The sequence below is a fragment of the Nyctereutes procyonoides genome, unplaced genomic scaffold, assembly GCF_905146905.1.
Source record: "Nyctereutes procyonoides isolate TBG_1078 unplaced genomic scaffold, NYPRO_anot_genome, whole genome shotgun sequence".
NCBI classification, from domain to species: Eukaryota; Metazoa; Chordata; class Mammalia; order Carnivora; family Canidae; genus Nyctereutes; species Nyctereutes procyonoides.
Window position 1 is genome coordinate 24,105,132 of NW_026575047.1, and position 16,567 is coordinate 24,121,698.

Genomic DNA, 16,567 nt, shown 5'->3' on the forward strand with positions numbered 1-16,567 from the left:
TATACAAGTAGGTTTTTATATGAAAATTAACAGCAGGAAAGAAGCATGGAAAGAGTAATCCAGGAGTAGATGGCAGGATGTGCTAATAAAAGGATGGAAATTGAAGCCCGTGGAGAAGAAAGATCATCTAGTGGATAGAAGGGTGGACAGAAAAGAATAGTTGAAAAATGAAAAGAATAAACTATAGGATAGAACCATGAGTAACACAAACATTTAAGGGGCAAAGTGATCAAGAAGAAAATCTCTATGAGATAAATTAAGAGAAATCACGGTGGGTAGAACATCCTCAGTATTCTAGATGCTAAGTGGACAGTGTGTTTGAAGAAATTGTTGGCCAAATGCCATGGACATATAAAGTAATTTTTAAGGTATGAACATTTTCCAATGGTTTTAGCAATGGGTGGGCAGATATTGAAAATATGTGAGAGAGTTTAATAAAATACCCTCAAATTTTATTTAAACAAAGCTTAACTCTGAAGGAGAGGAGAGAGGTAAGGCAATAGTTGGAAAGAAATGAGAACTTGAAGAAATGTTTTATTTATATGAGAGACACATTAGTATATTTAACTATGAAGGGAAAGAGCAAGAAGAGAGGGACTATTGAAAGAAAGACAAAATGGTCCTAAAACGATGAGATGACTTCCAAGGAAAGTGGGCATACAAACCTGGAATGAGCATTTCACACAAAATGCTATTCCCTCCTTTTTGAAAGAAAGTGAGACAAAGATATTCATTTTTCAAGTGTGCTTGCTGGAATTTGCAGAAGTCCTGTCTGGTGTCTCTGTGTTTCTGGGGATATAAGAAGTGATGTTCCTCTTTTGACAATAATGGAAGATACTATGTTGGAGTAGAAAATCAAGGATGAGGAAGAGGAGAGTAAGGGGTTTTCATGGAGGGACTAAAGGTCCAGGTGGATTGGCTGATGTTACCAAACTCATCTCATGCAAACTTACCTTGACCATCATCCTCAGCTATGCTAATTTAAAATTCTCTGTTATGGAGGTCCCACCCAGGTCAAGCCTTAAGCCAGCACTTTTCCTCTGTCTGATATAATGTGAAGATTGTTCTATTTAAATTAGGAACCAGCCCTCTATTCCCACCATAGTGCTCTTTATTCTCTTCACATGTCTAACAATGTGTCCTTTATAAGTTTATTTCTGTCTTTTGCAGAAACTGAAACATCATATTAAAAAGAGGCCATTTTATTATTTTATTTTACTTTATTTCATTCTGTTTCATTCAATTGTCATTGTAATTCCAACATCTAGCAAAGTAGTTGGCATGATGTAGGTGATCAAGTATTTGATGATCAGTTGAATAAATTGGGTTCATGCTGGCACTCGCCAAAAAAAAAAAAGCTGACTCTAAAAGACATAATTATACAATGAATAAAAATGGAGGAGTTTGGAACTTATTTTTAGACTTAGAAAATTTAAAATAAACAAAGTAAAGTTAATCAAAGGAAATAAAAATGTAATTTGCAAACTTATGTAAATCAAAAATAAATTCCAGAACAGGATTTTAGTAGAACTTAATGGATTAGATACCATGTTGGCTACTTGGATCTACAAACATGAAATAAGGGACTTTCAGAAAATGAACAGTAAGATAGCTCAATCGACTGATCAATAGGCAGATTATCTGTGTATCTATCTATCTAACAGCAGAGAATAAATATGGAGACTCAAAAATCATTGGCAAATAAAATGTGCAACCCTGTACTGTTAAATTTGAAAATCCTAATGAAAATGTTTTTTTTTTCCCAAAAGACATAAATTGCCCAAATTGTTGCAATAACAAGAGAAAAAGCTGAATAGACAAATAATTATAAAAGTAGCTGTAAATGTTTTTCAAGACTTTTTCTTGAAAATGCTCTAGGGAACTCCCAAGCAAAGCAAAAAAACTGGATACAATTGCTTTTTTCTTTATCTTTTTCTCTCAATTGTTCACTGAAAGGAATTATGGAATATAAAAATAGTCAGAAATCTGTGGCAGTGCTGTGAACCTGTAAAGAAGTCTCTCTATATTTTTAAAACTTAAGTTTTTAAAAGTATAGTGAAGAAGGAACATGAAGAAAGCACCTGTCAGAAAACACCCAACTGTAAAAAAAAAAAAAAAAAAAAAAAAAAAAAAAGTCAGTGTGCTGGCAACCAAGAGAGTCCTATTCAGAAACAACCCAAAGGGAGGGCCAAGGGCATGGCAAAGAGTGGTGTGCATATTTTGATGTCATTAAATATACTAAGAAGTCATCTTAGTGCTGAAGCCATATTGATAATGAGTTTGCACTGGGACTTCCTTACCAGTTCTGACATGGGCAGCTTGTTCTTAGGTGTCCTCCAGTAAAGGCATCTTCTTGGTTGAGTCATTAATAAGGCCAGTCATACAGGTGAATGGTAGGCAATTCCTGGCTGCTCCACCAAGGAGACAAAGAAAATACATACAACAAAGTGCTGAAGGTCTGTATTTCCACTTGCCCTGCCTTCTCAATTTAACTTCATTTCCAGATTTTACAAACAGTTGAGTGAAATAGCTGCAAAAGACTTTAAATTTGATCATAATTTTTCTCCCTACATTATTCTATAAAAGTTAGATAAAAGAACTTTATTTGTGAGAACTCTCTTGGTTATTAGTGTTGAAAAATCAATTAATGGCTGAGTAATATTCCATTGTATACATAAACCATGACAAATACCCACCATTTGCTTCGACGTGGATGGAACTGGAGGGTATTATGCTGAGTTAAATAAGTCAATCGGAGAAGGGCAAACATTATATAGTCTCATTCATTTGGGGAATATAAAAAATAGTGAAAGGGAGTAAAGGGAAAGGAGAAAAAATGAGTGGGAAATATCAGAAAGGGAGACAGAACATGAGAGATTCCTAACTCTGGGAAACGAACTCGGGGTGGTGGAAGGGGAGGTGGGCGGGGGGTGGGAGTGACTGGGTGACGGGCACCGAGGGGGGCACTTGATGGGATGAGCACTGGGTGTTATTGTATATGTTGGCAAATTGAACACCAATAAAAAAATAAATTTATTTTAAAAAAAGAAAAATCAATTAAAACTACCTTATTGCAAAGAAAAGCTGGTGCACTTGGTATGAAATTGAAAAGAATGTGGATAGATAAGGTTTTAGTGCCAAACCTAGGGTGTGATGTTTTGGGGATGGAACCTCAAATAATAGCACCAAGTCCCCCCACTTGACTTTCTTCTCCGTGCAACTTTGTTTTCATTGTTTGTTGCCTTTTATCTTCTGCAGATAAATTTCTCCATTTTGCTGAGGAAATAACTTCAAGAACCCTGAGTTTATGTCTTTCTTAAACGTTATGATGCTTCTTTGCATCTGCCTGCTATGGGTTACAGATCCATGCCTGTACAAATTGCTCTGGGTAAGAGGATGGGGCACACTTATTATCAGTCAGTTGTGGTCAACTACCCATTCTCACGGCAGGCAAGGGGATAGGGACAACCTTATGCTTCCCTCACAATATAGAATGAAATCTTCCTCAGAAAGAAATTATACTATTAGAAGCAAGAAGATAGTGTGTGGGTGGAGAAAATAAACATCTCATCGATATGCTATAATTGTTGACATAACCTAACCATTTTCTGAAGAAAGCATAAATGAAACTGTAGAAGGATAAGGTAGAGAAAAAACATGCACAGGCATATTTAAGATATAACAACAATATTCCTGAAAAATAGATGTTCTGAAAAAAAAGAGAAATATACTACAGAAAATTTCTAATTCAGCAAGATATAAATACCTACTATTTTTGGAAGTAACTTTAAATTTAGATTCCCTTAGTGTAAGCAACCACTACTACACAGACAGTAGGACCCCAAGTTGAACAACGCTGAACACCATCTTCTGGAGCAGAATTGAAATGGCTGGATTGGTTGTAGCTCAGAGATCACCTGAATAGGAAACAGATCCTCCTCCCGAGGATTAGGGAAAACTAGAGGTAACATGTGGATATCATGTTCTCTCTTCTATACCTATAAACTCATAATGCAGATCCCATCTTGGAGAAGAGAAAAGAAAATGGTTAGAAACTACAAGTCATTTTACCTAAAGACCCAGTAATTATAAGTGGTACCATATTCTTTGGGATTAGACTAAATTCAGTAATTTTATTTCCTTTGTTACCAGTTGAAGGCTCATGAAGACATTCAGATACTTTGAAGAATATGAAGAAACTGTATTTCTTACACTCATCTGTGTTATAACATGAGGAAATCTATGCCACTTTCTAAAAAACTCATCTGTGAAATGAAAAGAAATAGTTACAGAGAAGGCATAGTGTGAAATTAGGAAACGTTACATAGAAAAGGAAACCATTTTTGTCAAAGTGATTTTAAACTCACGAAAGACGGTAATTGCTGTAGTGGAACAGATTGAATAGTTAAGAATAGTGAAGGAGTAAAGGGAAAAAATGAGAAGTTTTCTCAGAATTCTAGGAAAAGAATGGAAAAATAAAAATTAAGAAAAGATAAAAATAGGGTGCCTGGGTGGATCAGTTGGTTGAGCATCTGCCTTCGGGTCAGGTGATGCTCTCAGGGTTCTGGGATCCAGCCCCCAAGACAGGCTCCCTGCTCAGCAGGGAGTCTGCTTCTCTCTTCACCCGTCTTCCCCACCCCCCTCATGTTCTCTCTCTCAAATAAATAAATGAAATCTTAAAAAAAAAAAGAAGAGGAAAGATAAAAGCATGAATCTGACCTAGGATATGGTTTATAGAGAATTTAATCAAGAACAATGAAAGTACTCAAACATTAGAAGAGGGAAAATGAATACAACTACAGACACAGAAAGTGTTTAAAGTATAAGCGGATTCAAATCTATGCTAATATATTTGAAAATCTCAAGAAAATGAATAATTTTTAACAAGATATTAATTATGTAAATTGACTCAAGAACTTTGAAAAATTGAATAGATCAATGAAAAGGAGACAATTTAACACTGTCAAAAAGTACCTCAAAATATGTCTGCTTTAGGCAGTGTTTCACAGGCAAGTGCTTTCAAACATTCAAGTGACAAATTATTTACATGCTACACAAATTGTTGCCAATCATACAAAAAAAATGGGGTGGGAAGGAACCTTCCAAGTACATGTTTGAGACTAGTTCAATCATTGTAGCTGAACTGACAAAGATGGCATAAGAAAACTTTATTCCTACTTAAGACTTGAAATGGGCAAACTTTAAATAAAAACTAGAAAAATGCAATTGGCAGTACATTTTCAAAATAAATCTCCATGCCCCAGCTTAGTAGGACATTGTAGGAATAAAGAGACGCTTAACATTTGGCATTCATTACTTTGGTATATCGTTTCACTTGGTCAAATAAGAAAAAAAGTCAAATAATTATTTAGAAAGATTCTGAAATGATGTTCTGTAATATGACACATCCATTACATAATCCATAATAATGATCCATCATAATCTGTATTTTAAAAAGTTTGCTTCTAACAAATGGAATGTGAGCAAGATTTCTATGTGCAGTAAAGTTAAAAGAAAAAAACATTCTAGGACTTTGGAATTTTAAAACTTGAATTTAAATGCATGGGATTGGAAATCACAGACATATGGTACAAAACTTGGCTCTGGCACAGCCATCTTCATGTCTTTGGGCTCTTATTAACCTTTTAGGAGACCAAAGGCAGCCTTATCTCTTTCCTGGAATTGGGTGAGATTCGTTAATTGTGGCTTTGTTTAAATAAACTAGGTATTTGTGTTTGAAAATGTTTAACCTTGTCAAAAAGTGTTTGTAGTATTATATTGAATTATATTGATGAACTCAAGGACATAGAGTTGAGTCTCACATGGATATATTATTATTATTATTATTATTTATTATTATCACATCATTACTGTTTTTAATTATATTTGTAAAATTGTTTTTATTATGCCACAGGTTATCTAACCATTATCCTGGGTCAAGAGCTAAGGGACAGCATGTAAGCTTAATGACTTAATGATCTTTTAGCGGGAATGGCAATAATGTTTCAAAACAAGTCATATAGCTAGGTGAGAAAAGATACAATGGTCTCAAATTATTTTTGGAACAAGGCAAGATGTGGGGAGAAAAAACTGTGGATAATTTCTTAGCAGTCACATAGAGCTTTACGACTCAACCTGAAGTTAGCATGGATTGTGTCTACTGAGCCTCATGGTGAATCGATGGGTACATGGAACAGGCATTTTTTAGACTCAGAGGTCAGATAAGGAAATCAAGACATGGTGAATTTAAGCAACCACTCTGAGGTAGCACATCTAGTAAGTGGCAGGACAGGAACTGGAATCCAGGTCTTCTAAGCCCTTGTCTGGATCTGAGAAACAAACTCGAGATGGAGTGCCCATCGATGGCCACACCATTACATTCCTCTCCAGGAGTCAGGGAGTCAATACTCCACGTTATCATGGACAGAGTTTATAATTTACAGTAGTGGAGAGTCACCCCCTCACTTTGCCTTTCAGTGTAATCACTGGGATTCCTTCATAACATACAGTAAAAATACAACCCCTTTCCTTTCTCTAGTGGCATTAGGTCTGGCCAAGACCCCTACCCACCATATTGACTGTGTGTCTAAGTCTCTTTCTATCAGAAAACCCCCTACCAGGGATTACCAATGAACCCATGAAGTATATACAGGTCAAAAGAAGAGCACACTAACTTTCATCCAGAAAATGAGACATTTCTGATGTTGTGGGTTGAATTGTATCCCCCCAAAATATGTGGAAATCCTCACCCCTGGTACCTATACATGTGACCTTATTCAGAAAAAAAAAGGGTCTTTACAGATGTAATCAAACTAAAATGAGATTATACTAGAATTGGGTGGGCTTTTAATCCAATATACTGAGGTCCTTATATGAAAAGAAGAGACACAGGGACAGAGGCCCACAGGAAGAATGCCATGAGATGAGATGATGAAGTAGAGATTCGAGAAGTAAGACGTACATACCAAAGAACTTCAAGGACTGCAGGAAACCACCTGAAGGTAAAAGAAAGACATTGGACAGATTGTCCTCTGCTGTCCTGAGGAAGAACCTGAACCTGCCAACATGTTGATGTTGGACTTGCAGCCTCCAGAACTATGAGAGAATAAATTCTTGTTTGTGCAACTTTGTTATGGCAAACCCAGGAAATTAACATGCCAGTGCTGAAAGATCCACACTTCCTGCTTTGGGATTGGGTTGCTTCTGGCAGTGGGAGAATGTCACACCTAAATACTCACAAGCTCAGTTCTCTTAGGGGCTCAGGTCTCTTTACTCAGTGTGGTCTTCCATGGGGAACTGGGGGCACAATCTCCATGCTTAGCTTGGCACACAGCACCCCTTACGAGTGGTGGCAATTGCATTCCTCAACAATTTCAGGTTCAAATGCAAACATTTTCCTATAATGTGTGGGTAACCCTAGAGGCATTCATACCACTCTCTTCATTGGCAATAGAACTCTCTACTACAGAATGCCAGGGCAGCCTTGGGAGGCCTCCACCTTCTTAAGCAAGTTTTCCCTTTGTCCTTAAAAGCAGTAAGTTCATTACTAGATCCTCCCTAGATGGTAAAAATCCATAGGACAGAAATTTGAAGGAGGATGGGAAAGGAGCAGTCAGATCCAATGGGGGCTTTGTGGGAGGGAGGACATTTTTCATTTCATCATAGTGATCCACCTCCCAAGACTAAAACAAAACAAAAGTTATATCAATAACCTTTCATCTTCCATTTAGCCCAAATTCAATTACATCTGATTCCCTTTCCATGTAAGTGTGAACAGCCAAGATGGGGTATTCCACAATGATGGCTTTTACTGGGGGAGGTAGGAAAATAAGTAAACAAGCAAACAAACAGACAAACAGGGAAAGGTATTGAACAGAGGAATGGCATCATTTGACTAATAGATGATGAAAATCATGTGCCACATGGTCGATGCTGAATGAACTTGTATTACACAAACAGATGCAGGCATAAAGAAGCAAAGAAATGCTCATAGATGGCCTGGTCTTTGCAGTCCCTTGTTTTTGTTTTGTTCTGTGTGTTTTATTTTCTTTTTCACTTTTTGTCTTAATGTCTCCCCACATACACTGCGAGTCTTAGTATGCAATTCAGGACTCTAATAACCTGACTAACCTCTCAGCTTTGTCTTCAGGCACTTCCACACCTTGCACTTCACACTCCAGTAATCCGAAACCGTATGCATTTATACACTCCTTTCACAGACTTTCATTCTGCGGGGCATTTGTTTTTGCCTGGAAACTGTGTCATCTCACTTACTTCTATCGATCCTCAGGACTCAACTCAGGTGCTAGCACCTCCTGAAAGCTTGCTTGCTTCTCAGCTTCCAAATTGTACCAAGTGTAGCAGAGAAGAGAAAAATATTGAAGACGCCAGGATGGATTTTATTATGCTCCCGTAGCACCTCTCAGAAGATCAGTTGTTACTAATAATGAGATTGAACAGTTTCCTTATGCTTAGTAACATTTTACTACTTCTATCCTTGTATTTTATGATTTTTTTTGTGGTATACATGAATTTCTATGAAATCGAATCTTATGTAAATGTGCACATAGTCTTTGCATAATACATCTTTTCCAAGTTTGTTATTTATCATTTAACACATCTATGAAATTTTTATTGTATGGAAAAAATTAATATGATAGAATCTATGGATTTTTTTCTCTACTATATATATTTTTTTAATTTTGATTTTTAAAGATTTTATTTATTTGAGACAGATTGAGATCCTGTGAGTGAGTATGCATGCACAGAGGGAGAGGGAGAAGCAGACTGTCCACTGAGCAGAAAGCACAATATGGAGCTTGATCCCAGGACCCTGAGATCATGACCTGAGCTGAAGGCAGACACTTAATCGACTGAGCCTCCCAGGAACCCCTACATATTTTATTTTAAACTTTGAATGTTTAAAAAAGATTTTATTTATATATTTCAGAGAGAGAGAGTGCAAGCATAAGCTGGGGGAGAGGCAGAGGAAGAAGCGGACTCCCCACTGAGCAGGGAGCCTGATGCAAGGCTCAGTCCCAGAACCCTGGGATTATGACCTGATCCCAGGAGGCAGACGCTTAACTGACTGAGCCACCCAGGCTCTCCTAAACTTTGAAATTATTTTTTTTCTCTTCACACATTAGCTCTTTACTCCATTTTAAATTCATTTTGTTGTGCAATTTGGAGGGCATAATAATAATGCATAAGAATTTTAAAATGCATTGAAGGTCTTCTTTCGCCAGCTGGGATAAAATGCCAGGGTTTGGTTGTGCTTTAAAAGCTGTTTCATCATCAAACTTTGTTTCTATTCTTTCAGGACCTGAAAAAAGCACAAGATGATGAAATGAGCAATCCCAGATGCCTCAGCAGATTGTACCATTTTCATATATTTTTGGTTCCACTACCCTGTATAGATAACATGATTCTTACTTGGGCAGACTTAATTCACCATTTTGATGTCATGGGGGTACAGCCATCATTCACACCAACAAATGCCACAAAGCATCTGTTCTTCAAATGTAGCCCGTGGATCTTGGACAACCTCATTCAGCCTCACTCAGGAAGCTTGCTGAACATACAGATTCATGAGCTGAACACAGAATTACTGAAACAGAGTCTTTGCAATTTGGAAACAAGCCCTATATGAATTCAAATGCTAGAGTCCTCCAAACCTTACTCCGAGTTTAGTGAAAAAGTGATTTTTGCTTTGATCTATTTTTAAAAGTCTAGCAACCAACCTGCCTCAATCCTAAGTAATTTGTGTTGGGGCTTGTTACCTATTCACATGCTGGCATTTGGTTTTAACCACAGTAGTGAGAGTGAAGATGGCATTCACTGACAAGCCAGTGCCAGAGATTATCAGAAATATTTCTAAAGCCACTGTTAAAACTCGACCCAGTGTTATTACATTTGTGGGGTTATTTTTTCAGTCCTCTGAAGGCAATGCGAGTTAAGAAGTCCCACAGAATTCTGAAGGTGGTAGCATCTTTTGAAGGGACTGACTCTTGTTTCAATGTGTATTATCAGATGATTAGTTTGCGCTTTTACTTGTGTTTCACACTTAATCATTATTTCAGTCCTTTGTGGTGTCTTATTTTTATTTTAGCACAAGAGGAGAAAGTGAGCTTGAGGAAGATGGAATCGTTCTGCCAAATGCACAAACTGGTGAGTGTCAGGGCAGAGTTCAACTTTGACTTCTAGACCCAAATCCAAGACATGCTCTTGTTGGGAAGCAGGACTTGCCACCTCAAAATGTGTCTTTTTCTCATAAGGGTTATTTCAGGCTGATTATTTTTAGAAGACAGAAGAATCAAGAAGTTGCTATTGGTGGTGTTTGCCCCAACTAACAATCTAAAAGAATTTAGGTAGAGGACCTGCTCCAGAAAGGGCACCATCACTACAGATAATGACACTATAATGACAGAGAGGAACCTTGCAAAGTCTATTTGTTAAATTCCTCTCTGTGATCCATGTATCTGGATGGCCTGGCCAAAATTTACTCTTTTTAATCCTCCTGTGAATTGCTCTCCTTCCCTTTGATGTCCCAGACCCTCCCTTCTCTTTACTTCAGGATCACATATATACTCCATATTGCCTATCTTTGGAAACTCGTATTCATGTGGATGCCCAGTAGATGTGTAAATAAATTTGATTTTTCTCCTGTTCATCTGTCTCATGTCAATTTAATTCTCAGGACCACGCAAAAAAAATCTTTGATGAATAGAGAAAAGAATTTTCTTTCTCAACTCTCTTTAACGCAGCTGTCTGGAGTATAACACATGGGCCATTTTCCAGATGTTGGACTATCTGCTACGATTCAGGTGTTAGAAAATCATGCACAAACCAGTGATTACAGAGATACTTCTGTAAGCAGTTAGGCCTGAAGATGAACTGTTTTGCTCTGGAGCTAGGTGGAGTCAGGCATCTTCCATCCTCTGCTTCCTTACAGCTCCATGACATTTCTCTGCTCTCCTCAGTTTGATGATATCTCAGTACCTCAACTTTGTTCACTGTCACTAGCCATAGAAATTCTAAAGTATTTCCCATATCATGATTTAAAAAATTTCACCCCCAAACTTAGACTTATAAATTTAAAAAAAAACATTTTTTGTAATGTAACAAATTACATTTATGTATAATTTTATACATAAATACACAATATTTATTTATTTATTCTAAACAGGATTTTATTCCTTTTAATGCAGCAGAATTCCTGTTGGCAGAGATCATATAGACCTTTCAGAAACAGAGAAATCACAAGTAGGAAACTTAACATCTCACTGACTTTATAACCTGTTGAAGTCATTATGGCTCCCATCTATTTCTGTATTGCAGATAAATAAATTGAAATTGAACACCGTAGGGGTGACTCTTTCAAAGTCAATGACGTGATACTCTGATTGGAGGTTGTGTCTCCCTGCTTCCAAGCCTTTGCTCTGTGCAATTTCCCTTCCATTTCCTGCCATGTCTGATACACACAGAATGTCACAACTTACAAACCAGTTGTTCAATGATGGAAGACTATTATTATCTATTTTAAAGAGGTGAAAGGCTCTGGTATTTGTGTGAGGGTTTACATGAGAGGAAGGTGGCATAAAGAGGGTTATTGGAGGTGGTCAAAAGCAAAGGTCAGTGTAGACAATCCTCGCCCAGACAGCTGCAAGCTTCAGCTGAGGCAGGACCGTCACTGTGAAATCAGAATTGTTCAGAAGAAATAACAGTAATCAAAACCAACACACACAATCATGGGCAAACACAGACTGATGGTTGAATTCAAACAGGAGGACAGGGTGCCTGCCTGCCTGCCAATCAGGGCTGCAGTTGAATGAAGGTGTTTGATGCAAGGATGAGTTTCAGAGTATTTTGATGTTCCTCTTCTTGTTTTAAAGAAATAAATAATTTTAGCTCCCAGATTTGTTTTGTTTATTTATTTATATATATATATATTTTTTGCTCCAATATCAACTTTGTTCTCATTTTAAATTAATATGGGAAGAGACAATCTTCCAAATCACATCTGACAATTTTCTGTCTGGGAGAGAAGATCTTTGTTTGAAACAGGTCTACAGTCATTTACTTTCTCACTAAACTGCATACATGGAACATAAAGTTAATATTTTAGAGTCTGTGCGATGTCAAGTTTCATGTTGTGATTTCTCTTAGTATTCTGTTTTGTAAAGGTCTAGAAGATCTCTGCAAATCAGGGATTCTGTTGGATTAAAAATAAAAGAACAAAATCCTGTTTAAAGATTTTGAAATATAGATAAAAAGTCGCTCATATAAAATAATAAAAAAAAAATAGAGGCAGCCCCGGTGGTTCAGTGGTTTAGTGCTGCCTTCAGCCCAGGGCGTGATCCTGAGACCCAGGATCAAGTCCCACATTGGGCTCCCCACATGGAGCCTGTTTCTCCCTCTGCCTGTGTCTCTGCCTCTCTCTCTCTCTCTCTCTCTCTCTCTCTGTGTGTGTGTGTGTGTGTCTCATGAATAAATAAAATCTTTAAAATAAATAAATAAAAAATATATATGTCAATACAGTTAAAGCTCTTAAAATTTATATTACATGCCTATATTTGCAGCATTATTTGTGTTGTCATGCTTATGACTACTATAATCTATCGTTCTTATTGTTTTTATGTTCCTCTACCCCACCTGATAGCTACTGCAGGGCACTTGTTTTTTCTTTCAGTTTTTTTTTATTTTTTTTATTTCTGAGACACACACACACACACACACACACAGAGAATGAGGCAGAGACACAGGCAGAGGGAGAAGCAGGCTCCATGCAGTGAGCCCGACCTAGGACTTGATTCCGGGTCTCCAGGATCGCGCCCTGGGCCTAAGGCAGCGCTAAACTAGGCTGCCCCTTTCAGATGTTTTTAAAATAAAAATTGTATACATTTAAGGTGTACAACATGATTTTTTTCAAGTTTTTATTTAAATTACAGCTAGTTAAAATACAGTGTAATATTATGTTCAGGAGTAGAATTTAGTGATTCATCACTTACATACAACACCCAGTGATCACCACAAATACCCTCCTTAATGCCCATCTCCCATGTAGCCCATTACCAACCCACCTCCCCTCCAGTAAACCCGAGTTTGTCCCCCAAAAAGTTAATAGAGCTACCCTATAATCCAGCAATTGCACTACTAAGTATTTATCCAACATGGTGCTTTGATATACATATATAATGAAATGCTTATTACAGTCAAGCTCATTAACATATCCATCTGCTCATATACTTACCACTTGTGTGTGTATGTGTGTGATTAGGGCACCTGAAACCTGCTCTCAGCAAATCTTCTAGTATACAATATAGTATTATTAACTATAGCCATCAAGCTGAACATTATTAGCTCTCTAGAAGTTTTTATCCAGATATATTTTTAATTATGTTAAAAAATTATTTCCAACCCATAAATTATTTTAATGCAACTCTCGCTTCACTAAGAATTATTCTTGCATTAGGGTTTCATGACTTATAGGGACATTTACCAATGTTATCTTTATTGATCCTCTCCATGAACACTTGAAACCATTGTTGGTTTCTGGGGGAAATTGACATACATAGGTTAAGTGAATTGTACAAGGTCTCCAGATGGTATGTATGAGAGCTGGTTGTGACTATGAGCCTCTATTAACGCTAACACTGTCCTTGCTGTGTTAGACAGCCTCAGAACCTTAGCTCTAAAAGCACTTGAGTGATATTGTTTCTGCGTTTCCAGTTAAAGATAATTTTTCTGGACAGAGAGGAACAAGTAGTTCTTTTTCTCTCCAACGTGTTCTAATATTGAATCTTTGTCCTCATCGAGTATACCCCCTCATTTCTGTGCCTCCTATTAAAGAATAGAAAGGATTATCTTTGTGGCCTATTTTGCTATTCACATAGGTTTATGTCACAGTTTTTATTCTTTATATTCTGAGTTTTAATTTATATTTCAGTGTGTTTCATAGCCCAAATTATTTTCCATTTGAAAGCCCAATAAAATCAATATAGTAGTGCAATGTTTTCAAAGGGAAATTCATTCATTCATTCACTCATTCAATAGCTATGTCCCAATTTTACACGGGGTCTTGAAGAAGAGGTAGCTCTATGTCAAGCTCTCTTCTCAAGAATCTCTCCATCTATTGTGGGAGGTTAGGAGCATGTTCAAGGTAAGTGTAGAGGAAGCAACAAGACAACCATTTCAGTGCCATGAGATTTCAGCAGAAGCAATCACTTCCACCAAGAGGACCAAGCACCTGGGTTGGTCAAGCTAAGGAGCAATATGGACATGTGGACATAGGAGATCCGATTCTAGACCAAGGGAACAGGGTGCAAAAGACAAGGAGAGAATCTAACACTAACATAACCCAACAAAAACTCTTTAGCAGGACTGACAGGGCTTGGGAAGCAGGAGTAAAACATATTTGAGAAAGTAAGAATGGGCCTTAATTTTGGGGAAATTGCCTGCCTAAGGCTTGTGCACTTTGTCAGAAATAGGGAACCAGCGAAAAGTTTTTGAAAAGGATGCAATAATCGTCAAGGATCCCAAGAATAAGTACCCAATTTTACAGAATGGTTTATCATCAGAAAAGGTTTGGGGTGCATGAATGGAACTCCAAATTTAGAGTTTATTCTAGAGAAACAATAGATGTATTCTAATAAATACTTTCCTTTAAATGATATAAGGATATGTAATAATTTTCAACCCTGTATTCACATAGACATAAGCCAAGAATAGTTGCATGAGAAAAAGAAGTTTCAACAAAAGCTCTTTTTTGTATATAAAACATATTTTGTAAGTGTGCTATTATAAGACCTATTTCTTTTTGCCATATGTATTGTCTAATTGCCTTGCCTCAGAGGGGGAAGCACATGATGTAAGGCTTTGTAGCCCCTACGCTAACCTGATGTCAGCATCTGGTACGTGCTCATTAAATATTGAACATCTGTCACTATAATTCTTCTCTTTTAAAGCTACCTGACACCCCCAAATCAGAGGGATTTCTGAACAACCCACATGTGTTTAGAGTAAATAAAAAGCTTTGACGATGTATATAGTTTTTCAGATTTTAAAAGTCTGTAATAAAATGAGTAAAAAGACAGTATATCCTTTGTACATACTATAGAGATGACTTCAAATTTATTGAATGTTTATATGATTCTTTTCTGTATTTCTTTTGAATATAATTGTATTTCACTTTTTCATTACTTTGGAGTTTTGAACAGTACTGCATGTATGTTCTATCATTTGGCCTTTTAGAGCCAGCATTTTTTTTTCTTTTTAAAGCAGTTTTAAGTTCACAGAAAAATTGAGGGAAAGGTACAGAGATTTCTCTTACACTTCTGTAGCGTAAGGTATATGACAGTTGTTTTGTGAATGTGTTTTCTTTTGTTTTTGTTTTGGTAATGGAAGTGCCTGACTTAAATTTTGGTTGCCTAGACATCTGCTTCAAAGATCCCTATCTCCAATAAACCCATTGCTGGCCATGAGACCAGATAAAGAGCCTGGCTACCTCCCCAACCTGAGGCTTCTTTGTTTTAGAGATCTTGATTAATTTCAGTTACTAACTATTTGAACCTTTTTTTTTCTCTTCCCCTGCTTTAAATTCCAACTCTTATATTTTAAATTCATCAATTTAAATTTCAGGGTAAGCCCATGAAACCCTAGCCCCTCAACCCTCAACCCTCAACCCAAGTAGAAACAGAATCCTCAGCCCACATGTTCTCAGTGTCACTCTTCCTCCAACCTTGCCTTGTGGTTCTAGGCCTGCTGTGTAATTTCCAACCCCTTCAGTAACAAACTTTTATGTTTTCAAAGTTTCCTGATGTTTGTTGCTGAAGAGCATCTTGTAATCATAGTAAGAACCACAAGGTCTGGCCCAGTCAAAACATTGGTTATTGATAGATTGAGAACCCCACAAAACAACTCACTGCCCATACACACTACCACCAGAGTGCTACATTTGTTACCATCAGTGAACCTGCCTGATACATAATCACCCAAAGTCCATAGTTTGTGATAGAGTTCACTGTTGCTGCAGTACATTCCATGGGTTTGGACACCTATATATGGCCTGTATACATGATTATATTACTATATAGAACATTCTTCCCCATTCTAAAACTCCTGTGTTCTGCTTCTTCATCCCTCCTCCTGAATCTTTGGCAACCACTGATCTTATAGTCTCCACAGTTTTCCTTTGTTTATATGATTGCATATTCCATGGATTATCTACTAATGTTGGAGTTAAAGGCAGACTGTATTTGTTCTGCTCTGCATTTTCTAATTTCTTTATAGGACTGTCATTGTACACTTTCATATGAGGAAAAGTAAATGCTACTCCCCCCAAAAATGCCCTTTGATTTTTTTTAATGCTTCTGAAGATTTTAATGAATAACAAATATTTGAACAGGAAAAGAAAAGCATTAGAACAGTAGGGAGAATATGAGTTTCTTCTCTTTTACTGTGAATAAAGGTCAATCCAAAGGCCAGATGGGACTACAGGCAGTTTTCTCTATTCAGTGTGGTAAGTAATGAGATGGGGTGAATGTGTCCTTTCTATGGTTTTCAAAACTAA